We start from the raw sequence: 20845 nt of genomic DNA on the forward strand, positions 1-20845 counted from the left end.
ATATGTGCACACACTCAGACAGACATATTCCAGTAAGAGTTAATGTTAAAAGCACATTGGAAGCCAGCACTGGTTTTCTATGTGTACTAAGAAAATTAGTTTTTAAAAGTCTCTTCAGTCCTTACCCTGTAATTTCCTGGTTGCCACACACTCCAGTCCTGTAGCAGGGGTAGAAAGGCAGCAGCAGTGATTTGGAAAAGGGAATCTCTCTTTCCCCTACCGCTTTGTCATCATAACTCAGGAACAATCTACTGGTATAAAAAGAGCAAACAAGTGTCCAGTATGGACGTGTGAGTAATGCTTCCAAAGTGGCACCAGTATCTTATTGTAAGGCAGGAGGACTTTTGAATGAAATTCGCAGACTTCTGAAATGCATGGGTCTGTGCCTGCGCAGACTTTGTGGAACATGGACTGTCTGTCTGTCTGACAGCTGTGCAACTGGCTTACACATGCACAGTAATTCTGTGCAGGGCGTCTGGAAAGCACCAGGTGTTTTGCATGGGCATGCAGCAGCAGTGCAGTGCAATTCTGACACACGTAGCTAGTGCTAGAAAACAGGCTATGCCCACATGGATCTCTGCATACCCTCCAGCTGTGTGAGGAGCTCAGGGTGAAGGGAACTCTGTCAACTTTCTCCAATAACTCTGAAATCTCATTCAAAAAGGGAGAGTTCTCAAATCCCAGCCAAGGCAGCTTGTTTGAGCAGAACCGACAAATGCACCCAGAGGGCTCCAGTATTTGTCAGTCTGTTTTGGTACAGTGCTGATCGCTGAGCTTGGTGGGCTTTGCTAGTCTATGAGGAAAATGATGCAGTAGAGCTTAATGTGTTTCTACCTGCCCTTCCTTCAATGAGTGAAAGTATCTCCTTAGCACTCACCAGTCTTTGTTTCTTCTGCAGACTGCCTAGGGCAGAGGTGTAGTCTCATAATCTGGAGAAAGGCCTCTAACTTGCTTCCTCACAACCAAACAGTGGTTTCTCTTAATCCCTCCTTCATGAAGGCGGGTATACCACTCTGGCCTTGCCAGGGCAGTTGGTGCAACTCAGCAGACACAGAGAAGCCTCATCCTCTTAATCCACTAGGCTTCTGGAAAGAAATAAAGGTGTAAAACCCACCTTGTTTAAGCAGTCTTAAAATGCTTCCAAACTTATCCATAAGCATTTTGAGTACGTTCTCTGACCCGCATTATGCACCCATAGTGCTACTACATCAGCCTCACCCACAGTAGCGAAACCAGAGAGTTCAAACACTATGCCACTAATACTACAGATTTCATGCAGGTATCATGGCAGTTGAATGTGTGGGGAAACAAATTGTCTTAAGGAATAAACAAGCCATGAAAATAGCTAGGGTAGGTTAAAATACTGTATCATGACTATCACCATAAAAAACGTAAGAGGAGCTAGCTCTTTCCAGACATATTTAATCTTTCTCTCTTCACACACACATCAGCTAGTACTAGCAGTCATGGTGTGATTTTTAATGAGGCAGTGCTAGTTGACATTCTCCTCTGTTATTATTAACAGTCTTGCATTCATTTGATAATATCCAACCTATGTTCCTACAATACCAAGGAAAATGCCTAAATATTTATTAATTACCACACTGCAGGTTGGCCAGCTTTCCTGGTCCTGTGAGCTAGCATAGTCTTTACATGGACAGCAGCCACAGATTACATACCAGGTCTCTTAAGGGCCCTGTGGAAGGAGACTCCAGGAGGTTGTCACAGGTGAGGGGTGGCATTGCTTTCCAGCAGTCTCAGCTATCCATTGCCACATGACTCTGGCTGGGCCACAGACAATCCAGTTAATACCTTGTTGGCTGCCTTCCCCAACAGCCAGATCATGGGAAGTCCCTGTGGCATGGGACACACTGGGACTGCTCAGTCTTGCTTGTCAGCTTTGCCCCTTGGTTACACTGCACTTAATGTAATTTCACTTTAAAACTCTATACTTCTCTTTAAAACCACTAACCAATTTCAAACAGTAATGGGCATTTATTCTAATTCCTGCCAGAGAAGCATCAGTGAGACATTAGCTGCAATACAAATTGTGTTTATTAGTGAGATATAAACCAAGCTAAAATTGTTAAAAGGGATTTGTGGTTTCAAGTGTCTATCCTCAACAAGTCAGAATACTATTGCTTTCTAGGAAATGCTGAGCAGCGGTGATCTGAAAACCTATTTAGTCTCTCAATCTGAGCACCCAAAATTGCTATGTTCTTTTGAAAAGGTTTCCCAGGATGTTTTTGAAAGAGCAAAAAAGGCTTGCAGTCTGTGTGACACATTAAGTATCCATTTATGTTGTTCTTGAAGAAGGACATTTGTTTGATGACTTTCAAAAGTTCACATTCAAGTTAGTTGTTAGGAATTATTTGAGGAAGTCAGAGTGCAATTTATTAAAAGTTATTTAAGTAGGAAAATAGAAGTGTTTTCACCATACTAAAGAGATTGCCAATGTAAAGATTATTTCTGGTTTGCTCTGATAAGAACATTTAAAATAAATGTCCTGTAGGTAAGAGATAAGCTGAAACCTAAGCTGATAACATTAATTAGCTATTCATGTAAGGAAAAAGAACACATAACTTGAACATAAAAATATGTTTGAGATTCCAAACTGTTTTCAAGTTTTGATGGGATGGCATAAAATTCTCATGAGACAGGTTTGTTTGAAGGCTGATAACTAAGATAAAAACGAACAATGGGGTTCTGGTTTTGAAAGTCAGATAGTTTGGGATTGATCCTATCCCTCAGATACATAAATATGGTATATCATATACTGTAATTGTTTGTACCCTTAGCAGTGGACAGGAGTACATGAAAGTCTTGTAAACCCAAACTTGTAACTCCAAAAGACCTTGTAACTGCAGTTACTTCCTTGGAAGGATGAGTGAATGGAATGAGGGCAGCACAGCTGTTTCTGCTGATGACTTCTTGCTTCATGTGGCAGCATAGAACAGATTCAAAGTCAACATAAATTATGTTACGTATAATGCGTCTAGCTTGTGCTATCCAGTGGTGGTTGGAGTACAGAATAAATTTGACTCTTTTTAAATCTTCCTGTTTTGGTGTTATCTTAATTTTCTAGTGACTTTCCCTATTCTCCTGCACATTCATCAGTCATAAAAGTAAGACTTGGCAAATGCATGTGCTCTCTGATAAGATTAAATAATGTTAAGCACCTGCTCCTCTGTGTTATTGCCCGCAGGAGTTTATTACCACTTTCTAAAAAGACTGTTCAGTGTGTTTCTGATGGATGATGTCTAATGCCAGCTATCAAGAAGCCTAGTCCCAAAACATAACAATGGCAAATAATATTCACCCGCCTATAAAAATCAAACAAATGAACCGGCCTCTCCTTTTCCTGAGGGTAACCTGGGAACCTAACTTTACTTTTAGTAGGTAGTAGGATCAGAAGGAGACTAAAGAAGTCCTGTACACCTCCTTTATGCTTTGGACAAGGATTTTTCACGGAGCACAAGTACTAACTAAATTTCCACTTTAGTGTTCGTAAGACTTTAGCGTTCATTGACTTCAGAGGTGGCAGCTTTAGACAGAGAATACCATTCAGAGTGCATTACTGCCTATAGTATTCCTGTTCTGTAGCTCTGGTGGGAATGAATGTTCTGCACAGAGGCAAAATTCACAGTCCTGTGGTGGGTTTGCCACTCTTGTGAACTGTAGCTAGCAGCTGTTTTAATTTTACTTCTTAGACTTACTAAGATGTCATTTAAGATAACATACCAGCTTTTGTACAGAAGGGCACACTTTCCTTCCTGCCAGCATTATTCTGTGGAAAACGTCTGTCAAGACATAGGTGATGGCAGTTCCTTAAACAGATGTGGCAGCAAGTCATCATCTCATTTGTAAGAGGTGTCAGTGAGGGAGCTCTTCAATTCCTAGTGGTTTTTATATTACTAACTCTGAGCTCTGGACCTGAAGACGAGGAAGGTGAGAGATGTAGGTGCCCTGGAAACCTTTGCCAATATCAGCAGTTACTGGTAGGCAGTCAGTATTTCTACTCATAGTTTAGACTTTTTCTTGTGTACTAGACTATTTCAAGTGTCAAATGGGATTCATGATAGGAAAATCAAAGTACTATTTTCATTTATTTTCATATATATATATATTTTTAGAAAATATCTTCAGTTCACCCTAGATTAAGGAGTCATTTTGGACGACTGAAATCCTGTTTTCATTAAAGAAACTGTTTGATGAAAGAAATCATCTGCTTTTAGCTAAGGCTGCTGAATGCCCCTCCGTAGGGCAAACTGTCCTGTGACTGGGTCCATCCAAAACCTCTGTCTGTGATAAGGAATGGCAGCCCCCAGTAAGCCAGTTGGTGAATTCACATTGTCCTGCTGCTTCCATTACCACTAAGCAGTGCAGCTGCAATGTTGATACTCTGCTTTATCTTCCTTTATTTTGCCATCATAGATTGCCTGTCTTTCGTTAAGGAATTTGGAACTGGTCATATTTAGTTGTTAAAAAAAATTCCATTTCCCCTTCTTTGACCTCAGCAGCTGCACACACAAATGCACTCATTCATGTATGTGTGATGGAAAAACAAATATGAGAAAGTGGTAGTTTAAAAAAAAAACACTGTCAAGGTTGATAGTGTTTTTACTGGATGTTGGAAGTTTGTGAATTCCTCTTCAGGTGTCTTTGCACTTGGAGGCATGATATAGGTAAGCTGGCAGGTAAGAAACATTTTAAACGAATTAAACGGATGGAACAGCAGACTGCCAAGAACAGTGCCAGTAAAAAACAAGTAAGAAATGCTTATCTGAGGGCTGTAAGCAAAAGCACAGGAACATTAAAATACTTAGCATTACTATAGTAAGAAAATATCATGTGGAGGAGGAGGCGCAAAATCACAAGACGTAGTAATAAAGAGCAATTATACAATCCTGACAGGCACTGTCATTTGAGACAATAGCAATCATAAGCTTTACAACTGAAGATGTTTTAATAATGTAAAGGTCATGTCGCTATTTGTGGTACATTGTGTATTACGTTTGTAAAGATGCCTTGGAAGCTGTCCTGACCGTGGCACTTTGACAATATTCCTGAAGCAAATCAGTGCCCAAGAGCATGCAAGCACTTACTTCTTCAGGAGGATGGTATCCTTCTGATTACACCGGATATTGGAAATGATGCTTCTTGTTCAGATGCTTCAGCATTGCATGGCATCACTGGAGAGATCATTCCCTAGTTAGCGTCTCCTGGGAAAATGTAGAGCAATGTAATTAGATAACAAATAGGATAAAGAAATACAATTTCTAAGGGTGGCATCTTACAGAAGTAGTGAAGACACTCTGATTTAGGTTTGGTGAGATACATGAAACAGTTTCCCACTAAAATAAATTCTAAAAGCTGGAATGAAAATTGGAATTTTTCGAAGCCATCTGAGAAGGCGAGATAGCCATCTACTATTAAAATTAATGGAATTATTTAAAGCAGATTATGTAGCTTTCTGTCTTGGAAGTTTTCACTAGAGTAGATCACACAGATAAGAACGTTTGCAGTGCTTCACCCATGTCTTTGAATATACAATCAAGTGTCTAAGTCAGTCTGTCATTTCAAATCCATGACAAAATCCCTTTTTAAATCTAAATAGTAAGCTAATCCTCAATAATGTGCGCTGAATCCCTTTGAAAAAGGAGAATATCTGTACTTTATTTCAAGCAAGACAAGTTTGGGAGTATTTTGCTTTCAAAAGGACACATTCCCTAAGCACGTTGTTTTTGAGCTGTCAGTCTAACTGACTTTGTTTCTCTCCAGTCTCAAGAGATCCATGCAAGCAGAACGTGGGTTTTGTACACACTAGCAAGGTGTCAGCGCTTATCATGGGCACTGAGGGGACTGAGTGTGAATCCACACAGGGTTAGGCCAAGCTGTAAGATACAGAATGAGTAACAGCAGGTAATATAATACAGAACTAATCAAAATCCCACCTGCTCCGATTGGATGATCATTGCCATCATTTTTGGCTTTTAAAAGAAGTGAAAGTTTAGTGAATGATTTCTCTCCAGGTTATTATTGATGAAAGGGTACCTTTTGCTCTAGGTACTGTCTGTAGCCCCTTAATATAAGACTTACAATAAGAGGATTGGTTGTTTATACATTACTAGGAATGGAAACGCAGTTCTAAGCTCTAGGGAATGAGATATTAGAAATCTTATTAGAAATCCTATGGTTAAACATTAAACAAATCCCACGGTACCATTAAACAGACAGCTGATACAAAGTCACTAAGAAAACTTCAGTGGTAAACCTGTCTCCAAGCTTACTGGCAAATGAAACAATCAGGGGCAAATTTGGGAGCTAAAACAATTTAAGGTCTGCGCTCTGAAGGAAAAGCAGGTGGAGTTCCTCACAGCATATCAGACACAGGGTGATGGATGCCTGCCAGAGAGGGGAGAAAAAGCTGCTTTAATGTTATTCGTGTGAATCACTTCATATCACAGAATGGTTGGGGTTGGAAGGGACCTTTGGAGATCATCTAGTCCAACGCCCTGCCAGAGCAGGTTCACTTAGAGCAGGCTGGACAGGAACACATCCAGGCGGGTTTGGAGTATCTCCAGAGAAGGAGACTCCACCACCCGTCTGGGCAGCCTGTGCCAGGGCTCTGGCACCCTCATATGATTTGTTACATTTTGTAAAAGGAGAACCAAGATCCTCTGCCAGTGGAAATGGCTGCAGAAATTTGGCAGAATTTTGCATAGAGATGGAACTTATTTTGCCACAGAAAGGTTGGTTCTGAGTCTGTGTCCCTCTAACATAAATAACAGCATTTTCTTTAATTAGATAGACAAGAATTGCCTCCCCCCCTCCCCAGTTTTCTGACATCAAAGCAGCCAAGCATACTCATAGAAGATACAGTTTTATTATGAAATGCTTTGGGACATAGGCATGGTTTTAATATCTACTATCAGGTGAAAAGTATCTAGTCTTAATTTTCCGCTGGCCTTTATATGAGAGAAAACTCCATTATTAGTAGTAGATTGGTAATGCTTTTTCAATAGAACCAATAACCCTTTTCAGAGCTTATTTTCTTTTCCAAATCTAGCCTCTTGTTGTCAGTATTGTCCTGTGGTTCTTCAGGAAAATGCACACTCATATTTTTATATGAAAAAACCTCATTATCTTTTGATTTCCATGGTCAGCATTCACAGATGATGAATAACTTGCTGCCTGCATAAGGTTAATATTAGAATTATGTGATGTTGTATGGAATGAGCAGGATGAGGTGACTGAACTAGAATTATTGATCTGTCGATTTTGTGTCTGATGACTTCTTTGGAATGTCTAAAACACCCTAACTGAGGGTCCATACAGGGAAATAGACCAAAGCTTACGACGAAAAACTTCAGTGAGAGCATAAACTTGGCTGTGAGGTCCCTTCTTTCAGCAATCAAGGCTGCTTTGCATTTAATATTTTCACACAACCTCTGGCTGGCTATTTGGGTGAGTAACAGGCCTGCTATCAGCCCTGGCTCTCCTTCCACCTCATGTTAATATGGAGAGTTGAGTGGGATAATAGCAAGAAGGCAGTTGGATTGTAGCTCTCCCTGCTCATCCAGAGCAGCTGGTTTGGAGAGAAGAGGATGATGTAGGAAGGGATACAATGATTTATTTTATGCAACAAATATCTACTCTTAGCTGGGAGTCTCTTTTGCTGCTTCTGGGCCGGTCTGCCTCTCACAACAAGCTCTAGCTACCAGGATGATTAAATACAGCAGCTCCTTGGAATTTGGTTATAGGCAGTATTAAAATTTAACAGAGTACTTCACTTTGACCCAGTCTTGCAACATTTCATGTAGGCTCAACTTCACCAAAGAGGCTTGTCTCTGGCTCAGGTGGAGAGCAGCAATGTGAGAGGGTTTGATGTCTGAGAGGTGACTGCTGCTAGTGCAGGAGCAAAAGACAAAGTCAAGAAGAACAAATATGTCTTAACAGAGAACCCCTGTCAAGTCTATGTAGAAGCCCAGGAAAAATAAATGTAGACCTTTTTAAAGTATAGAAGGCCCTGACAGAAACTGGTAAGTGTGCTGTATATTACTACTTTTTAAATGTTTAATAACAAAATCTTAAATACTAGAAGAACTGTCCAAAAAGGATGGCCTTCGCCTTTAGGAGCATGCGAATGATGGATGAGGAAAGCCAATGTCTATTAGCATATAGTACATAGCAACATATCCTAATTAATAAAATAGCTGGAAGTACCCAGTCACTCAGGCAGGAGACTTCTAAGGAAAACTGAAAAGATTTCCCTGTGATATACTACATCACAATCATTCTCTGATCACAGCTGGTGACTTGATTGTGCTCAAAGATAGGTGGCTCTTTAATTCAGCTGTAGATGGTTTCATAGTTGGCAAATTAAAAATTGCCGGTTGTCTATTATTGTACCGTTTGTCTCAGCCATGTCCTCTGGCTGTGACTGCCATAGGATCTTAGGCTTAATGCAATGCGTCTGCTGTATCTGTTTTTATTCTTCTTTCTGATCCGTTTCCAGCCTGTTTAAGCTCTCCCCAAATTAAAGCTATCATCACATTTTACCAATGTTTATGTATTATTTTGGAACACTGCTAATTTCTGGTAAATTGAATTGTTATACAGAATATGAAAGTCTGTTCCCGCTGAAAAAGATGGTTTGACAAAACCAGCCCACTTTTCTTGAATGATGTTTTGATGAAAGAAGTACTAACACTGTTGAAATGTCATTTTTCTTACAGAAATATCCTATTATTACTATTTATTGTAGCAGAAGAGGCCTAAACATATGAATAAGGCAAGGCATGGTGGGAGACTTAATATCTTTTATTAGACCAGATGATGCATCTGGAAAAGAGTCAAAAACTGTTTCTGTTTCAGACCTGAAGCAGGAGCTGCATGCCCCAAAACCCAACTTGTTTACCAATAATACCAGCTGGTATAATGAAGTTTATTGTCATTTCCTCCAAAGCTTGCCTAGGTTTTTATTTCACAGTTTGCAATGACTTGCTGCCTTGAATTTTCACGGTTTTTTTAGTTGAATTAGAAGAGAATAGGCATTTTTAAAAAGCCAAATTCAGACTACAATTTACAAAATTTGAGGATTTTGTTCCATTTAGAAATGTAGCTGAAGTTTTGAAATCTCATTATTCTTCAGAGCAGAGAATCTAAGTCCTGCTCCTTTCACCTCATTAACTGATTTCTTTGTGGGAGAATCTCTAAAACTGTCTTTGATGTATCTTTACCAGAAACTAGGTCCACACTACTAGTCCAGGCTATAGATAACGGCATTAGCTCTTTTAATAGAGCTGAGTCAAAGAGCACGGAGATGGGATGACTCTCATGCTCCCGGAAGGAATGTTCTTACTCAGGGTGATCAGAGTGGCCCCAGACGAGCGGTAGGAAAAGCGAAGTGGACGCTTAGGCCATGCAAGTCTTTTTTCTCCCAAAGCACCAGGTAGGACTTTTGAACATAGTGGCCCAAGTTCATCCATAATGTTGTTCCCCTATCAGTGGTGTCAGTCTGCCCCTTTGATGGAGAGTAGGAATATGGAAGAAAGTTGGAGAGGCTTTAGCAAAAGAACACCTAGCAGGCCTGTTTGTTTAGTTCAGTAATGCTTTCTTAAACTTGCCACTTAATGAGAGAGTTTGCTGACATGTCGTTGTGTAATGGAGTTGTAATGTGGTAGTGGGATGCTGTGCTTGAAATAGCGAGATGCCGCATGGTAATGAAAGGATGCTTTTGCCATGGTAGGGGACTGTTTATGTAGTGGTGGGATGAGAGAGACCCTATTTGCTTAATGGTAGGGTGCTGCTTGTGTAGTGATACAACTGCTTTGCCAATGGAGGTGATTGCAGAGCGCCAGCAAGATTTGAGAAGCGCCAGCAAGATATGAGAAACCCCAGCTGCCAAGTGACTTTGTTTTTCTTCTCATTCTTTTCACTGAGGCATGGAGAGAGACAGCCTAACCTTTTGTTCCAGTTGCATTTTTTACATTTTATGTTGTTTTGTAATATGTTTAACAAACTACTGACATCTGGAGTCACAGCAGTCCTTGGCCCTGAAGCACTGTTTCCATTACAACTTAGACCCCCCTCTTTGGCTTTTTATTTGCACAATAATACAACACCCTAATTCTGCATCCCTCTGTGCAATAGCTTAATCTCACAAAACCGCTATCACTTTATGTTCTACCCAGTCCTCCAGTCCTTTAATTTATTTTTCCATTTGCATAATGGCTCAACAGTGCCTTACTGTTATCAACTGTTTCCGTCTTTTCAAGAACTTAATTTAGATATTATTGCAATGTATATGACTGGATAGGTGAAAACCCAAGGAAGAGATTTCTATTTTGCCTATTTTGGTACAGTTGCATCCCATTCCTTAGGCTTGATCCAGCTAAATTTTGTTACCCTGTGTTGTATAGATTGGGAAACTGAGGCACCAAGGAATTAAAAAATCATGGCAAAGTCTACAGCAGAGTCCCTGTCTCTTACTTGTTCAGATTCTTATCCTTACAGCCATTTCTCCTTTCCCGGGGACATCAGGTCACATTTGAGTTCTGCTTTGATAGGAATATCAGAATCAGCATATCCTTATATGAGTTCTCCATCAAATTTAATAACAACCCTTTCTTCTTACATTTTTTATTATTTTTAAATAACATAAAATATATAGAACTTTTAATTACCATTTAAAAATAACCTCTTCATTTTAGATCTATGTCTTAGGATTTTTAAGTAGCACAAAAATTAGGCTTAAGGAGTAGCAAACTGTGAATATGCACAGGCTAAAGTAATTAAGTCGTCACAAACCTAAACACCAGGGTCCTGGAAAGAAATTTGCTGAGGAGTACATGGACTACTAGAAGTTTGAGCATCTGTAGGGGAGAGAAACTGTGTTCTGGGCGCAGCTGGGAAGGCAGGAGGAGGAACTGTCTGTCTCCAAGCACAACGTCCTGCTATGTAGCATATTCTATACAGGGTCAGCTCTACATTAACCTGTGCTGGCTGCCAGACTGTGAGGGAAATGACAGCAGCCCGTGGCTGCCATGATATGGGCACAGTGCAGGGATCACTGTGTCTGCACCAGAGAGCTCCTTGCTCAGGAAGGCGAGGTCCCCTGGGCGTGCGGGTGCTCTGGATAACTAGTGAAGTGTGGGACTAGTGAACACACACAGGCTTTACAACCGAAGGTAAGTCACATCTATTCTAAATACAGGTCAGAAATGCAGAGATTAGACAATATAGTTCTCCCAGATTGGAACTGGAGACAGAGTCAGCGAGAGTAAGCTAGGGCAGATGAGAGCGAAGATCAAATACACCTCAAAGTAATGCACTCAGCACATAGGTCTTGTATCCAGCTAGTAGCACTGAAAATACAGATCTCTTCGAAAGATAAACCACTACGTATGTTCCTCCACAAACACAACTAATGAAATCTCACTGTTTCTTCCTTTTTCTGCCTTTTTTCTTTCCCTACAGCTGCATTTTGTGAACAGCTCTGAATTCATTTTAGCCACTTGCAATACGTTTCCCCAAGTGCATGTGTACTTCCAAAATCTCTCACAGCTTTCTAGAGGCAGCTTTATTTTATGCTAAATTCATCTGCTCCTCTACTACTGTCAAATATTACTCCTGGGAGCTTTGATGTTTACTCACTGTGAACAGGCACAAGTGGAAGAAACAATGAAAAAGAAACCCAAAGCATTTTCATGCGTTGTGTCAGGAAGCATGAGTGATACCATACAACTGCAACAGTGATGCTGGCAGTTTGACTATCATCTATTTGAGAAGATTTATTTTTTTTTTTAATCTAGCAGATCAGGACACAATAAGAATAAACTCATAAAATCTAAAATAGCATATGAGATTTTCATAATAGTCCCTCTGGTCCTATAAATTTAATAGAATTTTCTGACCAATGACAAGAACATAATTCAATGCAGCAGGATTCTCCATTTGATTGGTGGAATGAAAGACGTAAAAAAGACATACTGACCCCAATGTCTAAGAAATGCTCTTCCATGCCTATTCCATAGAAAAACAGTGAGAATAAAAGGATGCCTATTTATTTAACTAAATTTTCAAAATAGGTAATAACTTTTGAGGTTTCTCATATTTCATTTTTGTTAGTAGAGGAATACCTATAAATAGAAACTATATTATGTTTCACTGTATTTCTTTTATATTGTTTTTTGGGCTTTTGCCATTCTTTTTTTTGTTTGGAGAAGTCTGTGTTTTCCCTCCACGATGAAATTCAGGTAAGCAAAGAGCAGTTCATTATTTTTTGGCAGATAAACAGCTTCCCCTTTTTTCAGATGTGCTAAGGTTGTATGTACAGAAGTTCACTCCCAAATTGTTAGTGACAGAAATTAAACGATAAATGCAGTTGAAAACACTCTTTGCCAACAGAGCAAATATATTATAGTCTCAGCCCATCTTTGTGCCTATTGGTTACGGTCTGTTCACAACACAGATTTGCCAGACAGATGTACCCACTCTCATGTCTAATCAGTTGCATGTGCGGAAACAAACAAAAAAACCCTAACAAAACAAGAAAATCAAGGCTGGAGTAGCATCCTGACTTTGCTAACTAAAACAACAACTGCAAAGCAAAATCTTCCCTAACAGTGTCATCATAATTTGCAATTATTCTGAAATTGCATCTTATAGTGATTACCTTTGGTCTGAGGTAGCAGTCTTTTCTGGTTTTCCAGGCTGATGAGGTATAAGCATTTTTTCTGAAATAATGACAGATGGCAAACAAATGAGGGATAAACTAATCTGCTAAATAATATGACATGAAATTTAGCATTTAAATTCCCATCTGGAAGGCCTTTACACTCAAATAGTCTTTTGGGGTTTGGGTGTGGATTTACTCAAAGTGCTGCACATTTCTGAGTCTGTAATGTAATTTCGAGTCCCTGGCAATAGGCTGAGGAGCACACATGACTGCTCAACTGATATCAAAACCTCAGGGACCACAGAAGGTAGCAATTACATACCCTCACAGGGTGCTTATTGCTTGGGGGTTTCAGACATTATTACTGCAGAAAGCTGCCAAGCACACTGCTTAACAGCAGTTCCCTGAAAGCTATCAGGCCCGATATTGTTATCATATTCTGATTTTAGTGCTCCCTGAAATTTCATGACTTACTGTTCCCTTTTGCTTTACTGTAAGCAATTTAGATACACTTTAAAATAGCACAAATCCTGGTTACTCTTCTCATAAATACATTACCCTCTGCGCTAATCCAATCAACATCTATATTGACATATGCACTTTACTCCAAATGGCTTCATGAAAATCATAAATAAATAGTCAACACATCAGCTGCTGAGTGATTCTGGAATATACCAATGATAACATGCAAAAAAAACCAAAACCAAACCCTCACTTTTTAAAGGAAATGCAAAGTATTTATAAATACAGTGATTCAATGTGTTATCATCTGACAGCCTGTCATTATCACTACTAATATACAGGGCTTTGTTTCTGTAGATTCCAAACTTTTAAATACCATTTTATATATCAAAATTGCATTTCGTATGCACATTACTTTCCTTTTGGTAATACAGTATGTTCAGACTTCTTCCTCCTATTTTTCTCATAACACTGGTAGCATTCCCTAGTGTATATGCTGGCATCAGGACTGACTATTTGGAAAAAAATCCCAGTACACTGTATTTAACACGCAGACATGCGGCAGGGAGGCTCGTATGCACAGAGCACATCTCACTAATGCCTGGCTTAGCCAGATGTTTCTATATTGAAATGAGAAACCATAAGCATAGTTGACTAAAATCCATTTAGCATTATCCACTAGCAAAACTCCAAAATCCACTAGCACTTAGCTTAAAAAAAGTGTTTTAATACCTGATATGTTTTAATTAGGTTCGACTTGGCATTGTGTTTACATTTCGGATTTACTGTGGAAGATATTTATGCAGTGTCCAAGGGATTTTATATTGTCCTATTTTGTACAGAAAAGTAAAAATTATTAAATATCAGCTCATACATGTCTGTTAAGAACATTGTATCTACATTAAATTATAAACCCACAAAGTTCTTAGGGGTCAATTCTTTAACTTTATAAATGTAATTTACTAACTGTCTAAACATCTAAGATTTTACCATTAGTATGGGGTGATCAGTCAGCATTACATATAGATTTAAAAATGATACTCTTAACGGCATATTTTTCACATAGCTGTACCTTCATTCAGGTATTTTGCGTACATGTTTTAATCATACTTGGGAATTTCTGAATGTGTGTGTGGCTGCCAGGCTCTCTCCGTAGTGTTCCTGCAACAGTTACTGATGAGAATATTTTCACTGGAGACAGTGATTTGCCAAGGAAGAAAAGAGCACCCATCTGAGAGCCTGAGACCAGACCTCCTGTCTCGTATATGATTGTCCCTAAAAAGAGACAACAATTTACATGCATCCCTTGCTTAATTCCAGGACTAGTGAGGGGTGTCAGACTTACAGCTCCTGAGTCTGATGTCTATTTCTCACTAGTTTAAGACTGTCTCAAATTATTCTGTTTATATTTTTTTCTTATTTTACCTTTCTCACGCCCAGAGAACACAGCTGTATTGTGGTGAGGACACAGCTGTATTGTGTATCTGAGGACAGAGAATTCCCTAGAGCTAAATCTTTCCCACATTGACTATTAAGGCAAAGTCTTATCTTTAGGCTTCCTATAATAGGTCCAATTTGGAGATAAATAAATGAACATAATATGCTAGTTCTGTCTGCAGAAGAATGTTTTTGTAAAGAACAAACAAAATTGGGATGATAGAGACAGTATGCTTGGATACCAATGGAAGACTCATTCCCGAGCCCAAGCAAGGGAGAAATACACCTCCTTCAGTGTGAGAAATCATGGCCATGTGTTGCATGTGGGGCCAGTGGTCAGCAACTGCTCTCAGTTCTGCAGGGCTTCAGCATTAGTCAACTGAGAGGCTTCCACGAACCAGTCAGCATGGTTGTGACCCAGTTTTCAGAGTTGTGAAATGGAGTTTTGATACTTGTTCATCTGCCTCACAGGGAAGGTAAAGGATTCCTTGTTTCCAGGAGCACTTTAAGATGTAAGGCATGCTACAAAGCAGTAATTCTTGTAGGTGGGAACTAATACAACGATCACTTTCTAGAGTCAGCTCCACTAACACTGTCAGGTTTCTATGCTGGTGCAAAACAACCTTCTAAACAGCCTGCCCCACTTATCTTTGAAACAAACCTCTGCCATATTTTTTTTTCAAGATCTCCTATGAAGAATGCCTCTGAGTCCGTTCATTGCTAGGGTTCAACAGTGTGCTTGCAACCACTCTAACACACTGCATAATGCCTGCTGAGTTTTGAGAGCCCTTGTTTAGTCTCGTGAGGGATAACTGTGATTTTTATATCCATTTCAAGAGCATAATTTGTGAATATCAAAGCAGCGCTAACTACTGTGATTTAGTGTCTCCTCTACTTAAATCCACTGACTTCAAGGAAACTGTGTCATGTTACAGCAGATGAGCTCTCTGCTCTCTTTAATCAGAAACTTTCGGAGAAAATGTTATCTAAAGGTGATCATCTCTGTAAGCAGAGTGACAGTAAAAAGCCTGTCCACAACTTTACTTAGACACTGGATGTCCAGGCACTGAATTCTTCTCTTGTACCGAGGACCTAAATTGCTTGTCCAGCTTTCACTCCTAAAGGGGTTTGAAGGGGAAGAATTTTCCTCCTAAAAGTGAACCAAATGGTGCAAGCAGGCACTGACATTGACTTGTCATTAGGATATTCAACAAGTCCCCTCGTCTATCTGCTTTGTTTCCTTTCCATTATTATAACAGGAGATGATGTGAAACTCTGTTAGTTAATCCATGGAGACTGTCTAGAGATTTGGAAGAATATTGCAGGAATACAGGAAAAATATCGCAAACAGCTACTTAAAACACATTTTGTGCTTAAATCTAAATAATGTTGATTAACTGTTGCTGTATGGGGGAAGAGTAGATGTAATGCTAGCTGTTTACGTAATGCCATGTTCAGCTCTTTCAGTGGGTTTCAGTTTAGAAAGACCTAAAAGTTAAATAAGACACATTTTCATTTAAATCACAAATTTATCCAAGTCCACCATAGGATTAAAGCTTATATGAATTTAAAATCAGAGACTTGATGGTTGGTTTCTTTATAGATGCAATTGAAGCTTCATTTACTGTGTAAGTGGTAAGACTGCAAGCCGATGTGACCTCCAAAATATGTAAATGAAAATGGAAAGTTAACACTTTCACAGAGTAGTAACGTTTACATCCATTGGTTCTCAACAGGATACGATGCTCTTCCTACCCCTAAACAGCTGGGCCTGAACTGGAGTGGAGGACAAAGGGAACAGGACAGGTTTGGCAGTTAGCTTCCTAGGACAAGGTGCTGCTACCTGGCCTAGAGGCAAGAGTTGCAAGCAGGCCAAGGGAGGAGGTGCTTCCTGCAAGACACGGTCGCCTCACGCCTGGGTTTCCTATCCCACCTATAAGCCCTCTCTAGAAACAGAGAAGAAAGTAGGTATCCTCCTGTTCTTAAAGCTATCTGCCTTTTTTGATTTGTAACTGGTACTAGCAAGGCATTTAAGTCTAATTATGGACTGTAACAATGGTATTATTTTGGGTAGCTTTTAAATCTGCTTTCTGTTGCCCCTTGCTTATTTGTTGTCTCAGTTGATCTCCATACTATCTCTGATTTTACTGCTGTATTGTGCTTCGCTTCTGTCTTTTTTTCCAAGACTTTCCAAGTCCTCGTTTATGACTTGTTCTCACATGGAAGCCAAGCCATATTTTTCTCCATCATTGTTAGTTGTTGTTGGCTACATCAGAATGGTTTGCGTTAGAAGGGACCTTAAAGATCATGTAGTTCCAAACATTAATAGCATGAGTTTCATCATGACTTCCATGGGCAAACTAGCTTCATTTTTAAGTCAGTTCTTGGCTCAAGCATAAGGTAAGAATCAGATTAAGCCACAAGACCTAAGTAGACCTTGAACAGTGAGGGCAAGAGCGTAAGAACTTGAAGAGCTGCTTGCTAAGTGTCCCTCATGTTTCCATTAGACACCAAGCAAGGTTAATCTAGCCTGAGTTTGAGTGAGCCAGAATATTGCATGAGGAAGCCGTCCTGTATGATGCGTCATGGGCGCATTTGTGCCGCTGCTAGCAAAGAGCTCAGGGCCATGTACTTCCACAGGCCATTCCTCAGTGATTATTGGACTGAAGAGGTTCTTGCTACAGTTTCAGTCTTGATAACAAACATATCAAGGTATGTTATGGCAACAAAAATGACAAATGCTACATTAAAGACCTTTCATGTCCCCATATCTTTTTCAACAGCATCTAGAAGAAATAACTTTAAAATAAAACATACTGGTGTCTCAGCTCATTATCTGTTTAAGGACTGAAATTAAGGACTAGAAATTAAAAGCTTCAAGACAGTAGGATTTATGTATTAACCATCTCGCAAGCAAAATGGGCCCGGGTCACCAGATGTTTCAGACCCTACATGACCCTGACAACAAAGGCTCTCCACTGTCCCTGTGGCTGCTAGCTGCTCAGCTCCTGGTAATCCAGTCTTCAGTAAATCACTTCTTGGCAGAAGCTCTTATGTCTCTCCCTTAATCTCACCCTCCAGAAATCTGGTGAGTGTTTTAAACCCTAAAATCCTTCCTGAGAGCCTGCTTCCTTGCAGGCCAGTGCTTCACTGAGTAGTAGCTTCGTGCGGCGCATTTGTGTTTATACCTGTGCCTCTTCTTGCTGGCACAGCAGCCTGTAGCCACAAGTTAGTTCCCTTAATCTGTATATAGATCACCTTGTTACAGGGCAATTATTAGAAACAGATGTTAGCATGCAGAATAAGATCAGAACACAGGCATTGATTTCTGGAAAGTGTTGCTCTAGGAGATGTCAGAGATCTCAGCACGAATTGCTGTATGATCTGCACTGGGCTTTTGCTGGATGCCTTGAGCGATTGTAAGTAACACTGTTTTCTGCTTTCCTGCTTTTGCTTTCAGTGCTGTAGCAGAATAAACCTCTTCCAGCCTTTTCCACATGGGCTGGAAATGATAAGCCAGGCAGTCCTCTCTCAAGCTCTAGGCTGCAAGAAGGTTTCGGTCCCATTGCAACAGCATTTAGTACATTAAAAGATAGCATGGCCATTTCTTTAAAAGAGCAATGGTGTTTGAGGCATGTACAGAATGTAAAATGTTGAAGAGTAAATGATCATAATTAAAGGATTCTTTTAGACGTTGTTTACAGATTTACTGCATAACTCAGGTAGCTTTGCGTTAGTGACTGCAAGAAGCATGTGTTTTCTGAAGAGCGTATGGTATCATGAGATAATACAGCACAAAATATTTTTTTCTGTCCCTTGGTAAGTTGCGTACTGAAGGCTTGTGAGCCATTGGTCCATTTTCCTTTGTTTTATTCTCCTCATGTACACAACTAAGACCTACAGCAGCACACTTTTTAAAAAGCGTGTGCAGTGAAGATTTTAAAAAGCACCAAAGTATGTAATAGTCTACAAGGGGCTAATTTCCAGTGACATCATGGCTCAAGAATGGAAAAACTGTTAAAGCGGATGAGTCTGTGCTCCTAAAGCACTTCTGACTACCTGGAACCCTAGAGCACCAGGAAAGCCACATAAATGCTCACAGTGGCATAGCAGGAAGTGTGTCACTCACTGCCTGGAGTCACTCACTACAAAGCCAGCTAAGACACAGATGAAAAAGAAAGAAAGTCGGGTATGAACAATCGGGCACAGCAGAGAGCTGTCTTAAGGCCGCTCCACTGCAGCACAAGCAGCTCCTTCCTGCCCTGCTCTGCACCTGCCCCAGTCCTCACTGCTCAGAGGAGCAACACAGTCTTGAGTTCTGTCACACCCAGAGGAGATACATCCCCCTCGTCCCCTATAATTTTCTTCAGGCAGTTTCAGTCCCATTTTGTGCAGTATCTTTCTCCCTTGCCCAGCTCAGCTGGGGGGCACAATTGACAAAACACCTTACAAACTGAAACAGAGTACAGGGAAGTAAGCCAGGCTGGCCATGCTCTGCATTAAGTCTCTGAGTTAAGGACTTCAGGAAGAAAGACTTCGGTAATTTTTTGTAATTCTTTTTTCAAAGGAAAATGCATTCTTCATCAGGGTTAAATATTTTTCTCCTTTTTTTCTTCCCTGCCCCCAAATTGGCTCATCCATCACTAGAATCAATATGAATGCAAAGATTTTGGTGGATTTGTTGTCATGGAAACCACTTCTCCTCTCTGATATCCCTTACAGGCTTTCCAGACCTTTTCTTGCCTTTAAATTACCATTCTGTCCTACATTCTGAACACACTGTATTTTAATTCCACGTTGTGAACTTCATTTGAAAACAAACTGTACACAATCACAGCAAAAGCAACAGCCAAAAGATAAACCATTCCCTGCTGGCAGACTGAAGTAGCTGTCTGAGTGAATACCCACGACGGTCCCAAAATGGCTGCTTAGCAAAGTAAGGCTAAAAGCCCTCTCCCTCGGAGGGCTGTCAGTATGCAAGTTATGACTTCTGTGAGATAGGCTTTATGTTTCTCTTTTCTCTCTGGAGCTGCTTTGGTGCCCAGAGAAAGGCTCATTTTGCGATTAAGGCAGTAAGGCATGAAATTAGGATCCAGACCAGTTACAGTTACTCACATAAATAAAATTTCCAGGATTTAATCTTTCGAGTCCCTAACCTATTAGCAGTTGTCACAAATTGCTACTCAAGTCACTTAACTTTTTGCTAGTTTGGCTGTATATAACAGGAAGGCAATCCATACAGCTACCTACCAAATGTGCTGAGAGACAGATACTGCAGAAAACACCAAGATCAAGTAGAAAGCTTTATATAAATATAAACCTGTCGTTACTTGTGGTACATTCATAACCAGCTGTCATGTTCAAGTTCCAAGCTAACTGCATATTTTATTAGGAGGTAATACAAAACTCTTACATTTTTGTGCCAATTTAGAAGTTACGTTGTAGGAAGTTTTCCTAGAAAGCCCGAGAAGTTTAGGGATGCGTGGTTCCTATTTAAAGCGAATGCAATCTGTGCTTTTAACTTCATGGATACTTACAAAAGCATCTACTCAATAAGGAATCACCATCTAAATGTAATGCAAGAGAGAAGGAAGAAATAGAATACAAAAATGTACAGTTTACAGTAGTATGGAGAGTTCAGGAGCTGGCAGGAACAGACAGTGTGACAGGAGTTGTGGAAGGAAGGAGTTCTCACTTTCCCTTTGCATTGTTGTCCCTGTCTGCCCCCTCCCGCCCCGCCCCCCCCCCCCCCCCCGCTAGACAATTGCTTTCACTGAGCATAATTTGCTATTGATTGCTATTCATTTACATCACCAGTGTTTTCAGTAAAAAAGGATTTAGTGTCTTCCAAAATGGTGCTATATAAAGGTGCTGTATAAAGATGATGCTATATAAAGCATTATGAATGTCAAGAGATCTTATTTCTTACGGAGTTTGCATGTAATTTCTGAGCCATATACCTGCACTACTCAGCAAAGGAAGGCTATTTTGGGTCGAACTATTATTTTTTTTTTAGATCTGGACAGGTCATTTTGTTTGCTTTTTAAGCACCCTTTACCAATCTAGCTAAAGCTTCTAATTGAAACCTTTTGAAAAGGTCAAAATCAAATATGGTGGCTTTGCCAGAATTCAATTCCTCTAGCCTGTGGAAGATAAAATAGTCTACTTGCCAAATTTTATGCAAAATTTAAAAGTAGGTTTAGAATGAGCAAAACACTAACAAGCAGATAATCTATTTAAACCATCTTGCCTCTCAGCAGATGT

The 20845-nt window shown here is 40.0% G+C and overlaps 1 long non-coding RNA gene across 1 annotated transcript in view; it reads right to left on the reverse strand.

Annotated features, from left to right (window-relative positions):
• Nucleotides 1–883: 883 nt before the first annotated feature.
• Nucleotides 884–20845, reverse strand: part of LOC134521662 (uncharacterized) — a 71480-nt gene continuing 51518 nt past the window's right edge. Inside the window, exons 3-4 of the long non-coding RNA XR_010072825.1 lie at nt 5106–5222; nt 884–1085 (exon numbers count right to left, since the gene is read on the reverse strand). This is a non-coding gene — a long non-coding RNA (uncharacterized LOC134521662). The remainder of the gene's footprint in view (nt 1086–5105; nt 5223–20845) is intronic.

Source organism: Chroicocephalus ridibundus, chromosome 10, assembly GCF_963924245.1.
Source record: "Chroicocephalus ridibundus chromosome 10, bChrRid1.1, whole genome shotgun sequence".
NCBI lineage: Eukaryota > Metazoa > Chordata > Aves > Charadriiformes > Laridae > Chroicocephalus > Chroicocephalus ridibundus.